The sequence below is a fragment of the Perognathus longimembris genome, chromosome 13 (assembly GCF_023159225.1).
Source record: "Perognathus longimembris pacificus isolate PPM17 chromosome 13, ASM2315922v1, whole genome shotgun sequence".
NCBI classification, from domain to species: Eukaryota; Metazoa; Chordata; class Mammalia; order Rodentia; family Heteromyidae; genus Perognathus; species Perognathus longimembris.
This window is the reverse complement of record NC_063173.1, coordinates 34,251,586-34,263,190: the sequence shown is the minus strand read 5'-3', so window position 1 is coordinate 34,263,190 and position 11,605 is coordinate 34,251,586.

Here is an 11,605-nt window from a genome sequence, read left to right as displayed (position 1 = left end):
AGAATGGAGCCATGATTGGCTCCCAAGGTACCAAAAAGAAAAAGGGGGAAATGAGGTGCTAGACTTTGAAGTCAGGCCCCACCATGTGAACCCCATTTTAGAATCGAACCCTGAGCCAATCAGATTTGTACCTGTGTTCTAATCTTGCTTGCACAGCTGATTGTTGTAACCTTGTTCTTTGCCTTTATAAGCCCTGTGTAATCACAGCTCGGGGCTTCCTCCTAACCTCCGCTGTGTCGGTGGGTGGGACGAGGCCCGAGTTGGCAGCTCGTTAAATAAAACCTTGCCTTGCTTTTGCATTTCGGAGTGTCTGAATCTCGGTGGTCTTCTTGGGGGTGGTCTTGTGACTTGGCACAACAGTGAGAGTCTTAGGGTAGGGGAGAGTTCAGGTCTTCGGGAGGGTGGGGGGCATTCTGCTGTTGCAGTTGGGGGCTACAAGTTCCCTGGGGAAATGTGTAATGTGGAGGTCAGATCTGGCCAGAGTCATCATTGGCCACTTGAGTTGTACTATCTGGCATCTTGTCTTAATGGGTCAGCCTGCATTCCTAGAGGAAGGGAAGTCCCCAAGGGACAGGGGTGGGCATATGGCCTATAGGTTACTGAACCTGTCAGTCAAGTACCTGGGTCTGGGAGATTCCTGTGACCCACCCCCTGAATAGGCCCTATTTAGGGTCAGGCCAGCTCAGGCGCCATTATGCCATGCCACATGTCTCCATGTTCGTTTGTGTCTCCTGTCTTGTGTCTCCTGGCTCATCTCTGGTCACCATGGCATATCAACTCAGCTCTCAATTGGAGCTGGATTGGTTTGTTGGTATTGTTTTTGTTCCTTCTTCCCTCTCTGGCCTATTTCCTGATAGTGTTAACTGTATTTGTGGGCTGCAGGCCTTTGTAACAACTTGCTGCCTGAAGACTGCTAATGCTACAATTAAAACTCCAAGACTGAATCCTTCAAAATGTGGCTTCCCTGATAATTTTGTTGTATACCCGACACCTAGGTGGGCCTTGAACCCATGACAACACTCACCAGCACTCAATCATTTTAGGAGTCTTTTATTTAGCTGTGCACAGCATCTGTTTGCCACTACTAGAATGGTGACAGCAGTGCTGGACCTCTGTAGGGCTGGGTTTTTAAAGGCAAAAATCACATGCACCGCATGCAGGTGGGTCTGGCAAGTTAGGTAAAGCAAGCAAGCAGATACACAGAAACAGAATTATTAGTGATTACAATTCCAGTAAACACCAGTAAACAAAGCAATCAAAGCAATACAATTCTTGGTTCTGGGGTGTGACTGGTATTTATCTACTTAACTTTTTAATTAACCTTAACTCTCCCTCTTTCTGGAACTTCCCCTAAACTAAAACATGCAAACTGAGTGGTCTTCCTCATTCTTTTCTTTTGCAAAGGTCAAACAGCTCTAGGTCAAACTGCTTTTGCCTCCTGTTATTCAGCTTAGGTTTGCCCTTCCCCAGGTTCACTACCTTGTCTAAGCCTGCTGTTTCTAAGGACTCAAAAAAAAAAAAAAAAAAAAAGGGTTCTCTACACCTTTCACTTGCTTTCCACAATTTACCTTACAACACTTTCTGTACTGAACAGAGGCAGGAAAGTATGCTTGGGCACAATAGAATTACAAGTTAGGTAGGTGACACTTCCTGCATTTTTGGAGAACATATGAGACTATTTTAGGTGTCAACTGTTATTGGGTCTGGAAATCGATGATCAATGAGGCCACTCAGATCACAATTGGGGTGAATAAGGATTTTATTGAGTGAGAAAGTACTGATGAGCCTGGGCTGCACTCAAGGTTAGAATCTCAAGATGCTGCCCTGAGCTGTCTTAGGAGGCTGCTTATAAACCTCCAAACCACAAGAAATTCCCCTTTAGCCTGACTAAAGGGAACCAGTCCCAAACAGGTCAGGGCGTCTTGACCTTTACTGGAAATCATCTGACCATCAGGTGATAAAACAGGAGAATCTCTCCTGGGGGATTATGGGTGTGGACAATACAGAGCAAAACAAACTCAGAACAAGTACAGTTCAGTCCTGGTTACATCAAACAATAGCAATCATAGTTGTTCAAAACTAGTGTCAGGGGCTGGGAATATGGCCTAGTGGCAAGAGTGCTTGTGTCGTATACATGAAGCCCTGGGTTCGATTCCCCAGTACCACATATATAGAAAATGGCCAGAAGTGGCGCTGTAGCTCAAGTGATAGAGTGTTAGCCTTGAGCAAAAAGAAGCCAGGGACAGTGCTCAGGCCCTGAGTCCAAGCCCAGGACTGGCAAAACAAAACAAAACAAAAAACTAGTGTCAGTCGAGTACGGTCCCTGGGAGGGGCTCCATGCAGATTCCCCCCTCCCCCCTTTAAATCTTAGTCCAGTTACCTAGGTAACTGGCACACCTGGAGGCAGTTGCCTTCCCCACCTCTGAGGTCACACCCTAAATCCACCTGGACACACCCTAATCCACCTGGACACACCTCCTACCCTAGATAAAGCATTGCCCAGGAGTGACACTAGAGCCTGACACACATGGCTTGGATTTAGAAGCAGGCCAGCAGTTTGCAAGAATCGTTTTCTCTTCATTCTATGTTGTGGAGTTCTCCATCATCGATTGTCTACTTGAAAATCTCTTACAAGTAGATGGTCAATTTTCTGCATTTACATCATTTCATCATCAGTGGGTGAAGGATTGATTCCTGCCTCATTCCCAAGGTCAAGCAAGAAAACAGGCTTGATCACATGCCTATCAGCAGGCAGCTCCAATCTGGGCTGGACCAAGGACACCACCCTTGGTCCCCAAGGGACAATAGCCCCTCACCCCAGGTGGAGCGTTCCACTGTGGGGATGGTCAAGAACATCACCCTGGGACCATAACCCATTTTGTTTTCTATTTCCTTGTTAAGCCCCATATAAGCCCACCCTAAAACCCAGTCCGTAGCGCAGACTTCAATCCCATGGGAAGGTCTGTGCCCTCGCTGTTCCTCAATAAACAGACCTCATCTCTTGGGGATCAAGTCTGGCCTATTCCTATTCCATTCTCCATTTTTTTTCCCAACAATGGGTAACTTGTTGAAGGGTGACATAATTGTTAGACTAAAGATGTCATGACTGAAGGACTTGCCTCCAAAGATGGAATATGAAGGACTTGCCTCTCCCCTCTAGGACCATTCTTTCTATGTATCCAAAGATGGAATACGAGGGATTGACCCCCACCCTATTACATCAGGCCCATACAGACAGCAGGCAGAACCTCAGCATGGAAACCTGCCTTGATATGCAGGCAGGATAGTTCACCTAGGCCCAGATGTAAACAACCCCTGTGGGCCAAAGGAAAAACCCCTACATATGGGAGCTTGCTTTGATATGCAGCTAGGCCCAGCTGTAAACAATCCTTTGTGAGCCAGACAGAAAAGCCCCAACTTGCTAGTCCTAATGGTGCTTTCAATAACCTCTGCCTCCTTGCTCAGACCCCCTATAAGCCTGGTCTCAAATTCACCCCCTCGCACAACCTCTAAACCCTCGGGAAGGTCTGTGCCTCTCACTGTTCTTCAATAAACAGTCATCACCTTTTGATGATCGATTTCCGCCTATTCCTTTTCCATTTTCCTCCATTTTCCCAACATATGGTGCCTAAACCCTGGAGAAGAAACAGCACCAGGAGTAACTGGGTCCCTCCACCCACCTCCTGGCCGCCTCTCATCAAGCATTTTTCCTTCCCTTTCCAAGGCCTTTCTCTATTGGGAACACAGAGCCCTCCAAGCTTACTTTGGGTTAAACAGCCACCTGAACCGACCTCAAGGCCTTAGCCTCCCTAAGCGGTGCATGGCTTGTGGACAGTTACCTCACATGGCTTGTGGTATTATTGGCCCCCAGAAAAGGCCTCATCTCTCCCTGTTCTCTCTCCCTCACCTGTCCTTGGATTCCAATCTCCAGACAGGAGGTGCTTCCCCTTTTGACCAACTCCACCCACCACCACCTAAAAGCCTTCAGGATGCGGTAACCAGCTGGGTCCTTGGTGGAGATGCACTGACACGGACCTGGGGACTCCAGGAGTCCCCCATTTTCCTATCTGTAGGGTCCCAGGAGACTCCAGGAGTCTCATTTGTGACTGATTTACAGGCAAAGAAAACTGACTTGTTTGCCTACCACAAATCTGGCCTCAGTTAACCATGACCACCATTGGCCTGAATTCTGAACCTTCAACTTTACTCTTACCGATTTAAACACTACTCCAACAAAACAGTGAGGGGTATGAGGTCCCCTACACCCAAGCCCTCCTTTGCCTCCACTCCAGAGAGCTGCCCCCCTTCCCCCCCCCCCACTCGTCCTGTCCTGCCCACCAAGTCCTTCTCTGATCTCTGCTAAAGTTTGTTTCCTCTGCTCTCCTGTCTTGCTCACAAGTCCTTCTCCGCAGTAAACCTCCCAGCTCTCTTCTCTAGAAAGGGAACTTTCCTTGTAGCAATCTCCATTTCCTCCCTCCTTTCTCTGTCTCTGTCTCTCTCTGACAGCCTCAAGACCGGAGATCATTTACATCACCTCCTTTCCTGTTGACAACTCTTGTGCCCTTGAGAGTGAGATGCAGGCAGCATACCAGGACCCCCTCTAGTTTCTTCTTAAAGGGTAGCCATCCTGGATTAGCATTCTGCAAACTCAAGTCTATTCTCTTTCCTGGCTCCTGTAACTACACATGTTGTCTCTTTAGCTGGTCTGGATTCTCTAAGCAAAAACTGTCTCTTAGGAGCAAACTTCTTCTGTTGACCTTTGTCCTCTCTTACCTCTCCTTTTTCCTCCACCCAAAAATCCCATACCATACTCCAAACAAACCTATCCTTTTTGCCTTTGGGATTCAGACACTAAACCATTCCTTTTTCTTTCCTGAGCCTACTCACTTCAAAATCTGGATTGTTAATTTCTCCCTCAAGAAGAAAGCTGCGGAATAAAATTTCTCCCTCTCACTTCTACCCTATCCAATAGCTCTATTCAATTGCCTCCTGTCTTAGAAACCTGTTCAGCCACCCCCTCCCTCCAAACTTCTTTACAGGCCTTGGAGACTGACACCTAGGAAGAGACAAAAGGACACATGGGGAGTTTCTGCAACCCCCACCTCTTCCGTAAAGCTTACTTTTCTTCTCTGTTCTAGGTGTTTAAATATCCAATTCATATACTAGTGTGCCTCATCATCAAAATTGTTTTAAAGGTTTTAATGTTCCTCAGCATCCAAGTTATTTTAAAGGTTTTCTGTTCTTGTTATCAATGTTTGTTTGAGCAAGGAGATTCTGTTAAATTCTGTTTGTTGTTTGCTAAATCTTAAGTTTTGTCTTGTATTTTGTTTAATATTTCCAGTTTATCTAAAACTGACCATGTAGTTCTATCATATTGGGCAAAATAATAATTTTGTCACTAGATTTCCAGAAAACTTAACTCCCAGTTATTCCTTTCCAATTACACCTCAGTGTCGCCTACCTTTAGGTACTTTAGGGACTTGCTTTCTAGATTTATATATACATCCCCTTATATACATCTCCATATCTATATCTAGATCTAGATCTATATCTTATATGTACCTCCTTACATATACCATATATGTGTGTGTATATACGTATATATATACACACATATATACACACATATATATACACATATATATGTATATATACGTAAAAATGTGTTGGGCACCGGCATATAGCTTTAAGTGGCGGTCCTAGGCTCGCCTCTTCTCCTGGCCTGGGGCCCCGTGGCTGCTAGCCCCGCCTCCCGCCTTGGGCTGCGTGCAGGAGCGGCGGGCGGAACCCAGGGGGCGATCCTATGGGATGTGATGACCACCCATAGAGGAAGTCCCATGACATCACTGTGATGGACAGCTCATAATCAGCCTATCGCTGTGTCTGGCTAGCCACTCCAAATCCCTCCCCTCCTGCCACCATTACTGCTATATAAACCCCACCCTAAAAATAAAACCTCGAATTCTCGCGTGATGGTTCCCCGAAGCGCCTGGCGACCTGAGTCCTTATTTAAATGTAAAAGGGCTGGGTGGGCATTTTTTGCGACTATACACGTCCTCAGCTTTTTCACACTGGGGCATGCTTCCACCTTTCCCTCGCGGGTCATGAGAAAGTGCACGTGGCCTGAGAGCCCTACATTTTGGCGCCACAACATGCGGCACGAGCGCACAGGAAATGTAGACTTAGAGCTACCGGTGAGCCAGGGATCTTATTCTGGGGTGTGTTAGTTCCACCATTGGAGAATGATGGGGCAGAGCTAAAGTAGATGGAGTGACTCATCTTTTAAGATTTTGAGATCCATACTCCAAAATACCGGATTTGACTTTTCAGACACTCAAGCCAGGAGGGCCTGGAAGACTTTGAAACATGGGTGCGCCCTCAGTGGAGACTGCTGGCCTTTTTGGCCTGGCTGCTGGGGGGAGGGGTGGACTTCTTGCTGTCCAGAGGGAAAGGGGCTCGGGGCCCTACTCTGACAGACTCGCACATGGGTCCGGGCCCGGACCCCCGGGTTCCAAGCTGGGAGCTATGGTTCAGGATGCACGGCGGACAGTGGCGGCGGTGGCGCCACCAGCGGCAGTGCGTGGAGTGCATTGCATCCGAGCAGCCAGCGCAGAGCGGGTGCTGCAGGGTCCATGTGTCCATGCTGTGGGTGGGAATGCCTGGCAATGGCAGTGCTAGGGGCTGGTTGTGGAGTGGTGTGCGCTGCTTTTGGCCTGGCTGCCTTTGCTGACCCCTCTCCCCCGCTTCTGAGGCCTGGGAAATTTGTTGGGCTACCTACCTAACATGTTGTTGGCTAATCTGCTTTGAAAGAGACAAAAAAGGCTTTCGGTTTTTGTTGGTGTTCGCTAAATTGGTAATTCAGTTAAACTTTGTCGCTGGTTAAATCCCAAGCTTTCGGTTAACAATAGAATGGCTTAACAAGTGCCCCAGGTGAGTGGCATGCCAAATTCCTCAAGGCTGGGCGGGGGCTTGGAAGCTCCGGAAAACCCTGCCCTCCACCTGGGCCATAGCCTTACAAAAAAGATGTCTTGCTGTGAGCCTGAATCTGTGACAATTTTTGTTTTCTAGGAAAAGTTCTTTTGTTTTCTAACTGACCACGTGGTTCTAAAATATGGGCAAAGTAATATCATTTTGCCACTGGAATTCCAGTAGACTTACATGGCCAATTCAGAAAGAGAAAATTTTTTCTAAGTGCACCCAAAGCTTGTGCATAATTGTGTCTGTATGTGTCTGTCTGTCTGTCTATTCATAAAATATGTAAAAACTAGCATCATGGTTTAAAAAATCACTTGGCTTTTTAACCATTTTAACTTGCTTAAGTTTTATGTTAAACGGGTCATTGTGAACAGCCTGGAGGTAATCTTGACAATTCTTTGGTATAGACTAAGATTTTGGTTTTCCATTTTTCTCTCCTGTGCTCTTGTAAACCCTTTAAGATCGAGGGATCCGAGTCATTTTATACAAATGTGACTATTAACTTAAATTTTCCTGACCCCAAATTAACATTTTTGCTTCATAGGATACAGGTCAACATGTGTGCAAGCTGCGTGGTTCCCAAACTGGCTGGTTTCACTACTAATTATTTCTTATTCTCTCTTTTGCATCGGAAACTGTAGACTTGGTTGGCCCTTGGTCTGTGTGGATTTTATGACTAAGAAGATGGTTAAAGGCCCAATCTCTCTAAAATCCTTTTAAAGTTGTCACCCTGCTTAAACCAGAAGGGCATCAGCCTACAAAAGCCAGAGCACTCAGAGTAAGTAACCAGGGAATAACTGGGAGATTTCAAATAACCAGTCTGTGTAGAATTTTGCAGGCAACCCAGCAGGAGGTGTGACAGCCTGTCCAGAGGATTCCAAGAGACGCCACTACAGCCTTGCCCAGATCCAACCCATCTCTCCTGCCTGCCTCCATCATACATGGCTAATGAAGCGTGCTGATCCAGGATGGAAGACACAGCCACTGCTAAAGCTGAGACCATTACATTGTCCTGACCCTTTGCCCTCTGGTTGTTATTCATTTGTGTTCTCTTCCACCTTCCATCAAGGTTAATTGATATGATTTGATGGCACATGGATTTCATTCAGTCTGCTGTTCTCTAAGTGTTATGACAGAACTCTGACAAGTATTTGCTGGTCAATTCTCAACAAGTTAAGGTAAAGCTCTATTCCTATTGCTCTCCTTGTTGTGTTAATTGGAAACAAAAAGGGCTTTTATGGCTAGAACTCCTCGGATTGCAGTTTGAAGCCAGCCTGGGCAGAAAATCTCTTTAAAACTCCATCTCCCAACTAACCAGCAAAGAGCCAGGCTGGAAGCTTGGCTCAAGAGAACCAGCAAAATGCTGAAAGTGGCACCGTGGCTCAAGTGGTAGAGTACTAGCCTCGAGCAGAAGTGCTCAGGGACAGTGACCAGGCCCTGAGTTCAAATCCCGTGAATGCAAATGGGGGCATGCCATTCCAGCAACAAGCACCTGAACTCCTGGGACTCAGCCAGTCCAGGGAACAAGGATCATGGAGAGGAGTGAGAGGAGAATGTCACATCCTAAATGGAGTCATCTTGTCTTGCCCTTTCAAAATTAATCAGAGCCAGGAGATCAGGAAGAATAGTTGTTTACCCATCCAGTGCCCATACCTGTTCATTTTCATTTTCCTGCCATTTGTATATATGTACATATATTATTTTAGCCTCTTACTGGCTACTCCAAACCGGTCCACTATCCCTAAACACTTCCTTCAGTTATCCCTCCTTCCTTGTAATTGGCCACAATTGGGTTTATGTTCCAAGTGGAACTTTTCTGGCTCATGCCCAGGGTATGTTCTCCTATGTCATTCGTGTTAACTAGCCCTGTGAACTTGTCAGCCTTTTGCCTGACCTCTTCAAAAGTCTCTTTTAACAGGATAACACCCTCATTGAGGTTGCCACCTGGGAACTTGCAGTTCAAGGCCATCATCTTTCTACACTGCTGTGCCCAGCACAGATCTGGACCCTAAAGACACAAGCCCCAGGGACTCCTTGACGTGCCCAAGCAGCAGGAGGTAGCCAGAGGAGACCATAACACCCATTGGCCCTGATAACCATTCTCGTGAAAATGATGAGGACTTTTACCAACCAAACTGGACGGTACCAGGCCAAATGACGAATCAGAGACCCTTGACTACTTCACCCCCTTTCAGCAGGAAGTAGTTCCAGAAGAGACAACCTCCACCCATACTCCCAGCCTGGTGCCCTCCTCTGTTATTAATTAAAAGAAAAGGTGGGGAGCAGCCCCCATGACCAGTTAAGGACAACTATGTTTACATTAAATATTTTAAATTTACACTAAAAAATTTAAATCTCCCCAAAACAGTGTGGGAAGGGGCTTTACATGTGCCTTCCCAATTGGGGAACCAAGCCCAATTTGGATATGAGCATTCTCTCTAGAGAAATGTCTTCTCCTTGTTCTTTCTAGGAGAACAAAGACCATGGTGGATTTCTTCCTGCTCTTCCATGGAAATATGGGAAGCCTGCCTGCGTGCATTAGCAGTGGACCAGCACCAGCCCTGCTTGCTTCCTGGACTCTGCCTTGTGTCTCCCGTGACGCAATATTTTGCTGTGGCAATATTGCCTGCAGCTTTGCAAAAGAACTAGGAATGGAGTATTACATTGTCGTTTCCCTTTTGTCTCTCCCCTGCTGCTAAACTTAGGGGTTCTCATTGGAGGGAAATAGGAGTTGAGGGTTTTGACACCTTGCTTCAATGTTTATGATAAAATGTTTACTAACCACATGAGTTTAGTCACTAGCACCTTGGCTGCTGTGGACCTCCAGAGTCACCAGAGCCCAAACCTGCTTCTACCTTACCACCAGAGAAGGGGAATGCTGCTTGTGTTATCTTGAGTGGTGCAGAAATGGACTAAGAACTCCAATTTTCTCTGGACTGAGCCAAATGGGTGGCCCCTTTGCCTTATGTCTACATATGCCTTATGTTTACATTGCCTCCTGCTATTTAAAAAACAGAAGGGGGAGATGTTGGGCACCGGCTTATAGCTTTAAGAGGCGGTCCTAGGCCCGCCTCTTCTCCTGGCCTGAGGCCGCATGGCTGCTAGCCCCAACTCCCGCCTCGGACCGCGTGTGTGCCAAGATGGCAGCGGGTGGAACCCAGGGGGCAGTCCTATGGGATGTGATGACCGCCCATAGAGGAAGTCCCGTGATGTCACTGTGATGGACAGATCATAATCAGCCTATCGCCTTGTCTAGCTAGCCACTCCAAATCCCTCCCCTTCCTGCCACCATTACTGCTATATAAACCCCACCCTAAAAATAAAACCTCGAATTCTTGCGTGACGGTTCCCCGAAGCGCCTGGCGACCTGAGTCCTTATTTAAATGTAAGAGGGCTGGGTGGGCGTTTTTTGCGTCTACACATGTCCTCGGCTTTTTCACACTAGGGCACGCTCCAGCCTTTCCCCCGTGGGTTGGGAGAAAGCGCGCGCGGGCTGAGAGCCATACATATGTGTATGTGTATATATATGTATGTATATATATATACGTATATGTATGTATATATATACGTATATATATACATACATACATATATATACATATATATACTTCCTTGTATATACTTGCCTAGAGCTAAAGCCTATTATTCTCCAAAGCCTATTATTCTCTGCCTTCTCTCAGCCTCTCTCCTAACTCCTATCCATTCACCTCATAACACCCCAATCCTGGGAGTCAAAAAGCCAAATGGCTCCCATAACTTGGTTCAAGACCTCTGAAAAAGTAACCAGGCAATTGTTCCAATGTGCTCTAGTGTGTCCAATCCCTACACCCTACTTTCCCCCTAATTGCTCATCTTTTCAGTCTTTGAACTAAAGGATGCCTTCTTTACGATCCCCATACACCCCACTTCTAGGCCCCTTTTTGCCATTAACTGGGAAGACCCAGAGACCCTCCAGGCCCAGCAGCTAACCTGGACCATGCTTCCCCAAGGGTTCCATGATAGCTCCCATTAGTCCGGTCAAGCCCTGCAAAAGGATTTAGCCTCATTAACTCTCTCTCCCAGCCAGCCTCCTCCTTCACTATGTAGATGACATTCTCTGTAGCCCTTCTGCTGACCAAAACCTCACACATTCTATTCTCCATCTTAACTCCCTTGCTTCCTGGGGTTATAGGGCCTCCAAAGACAAAGCCCATATATGCCAAAGATCCTTTACATACTTGGGACTAACCATTTCCCAAGAGGGATAAACTATACCTCAACTATCAGGAGCTCCTCAACTATCCCCCACCTCAATCCAAGTGAGACCTCTTGGCCCTCCTTGGCCTCTTTCACTTCTCCTGTATCTGTATCTGTATCCCCTTCAGCTATATCCACCTCAGCTCCTATCTGCCTCAGCTCCTATTCTCCTCAGCTCCTCCTCAGCTTCTACCTCCCTCAGCTCCTATCCTCCTACAGCTGCCATCTACCTACTTAAGCTCTCTCTGTACAAGGCCTCTCACCTCTCACTCCCAGACTATAACAACCCCTTTTTCCTTTTCTATTCTCTGTCAAAAGGGAGAAGACACCTTTCACCCCCTATGGCGTTAGAATTTCCCCCACCTCCCACTAGCCCTCAGCTCTACCTATCCCT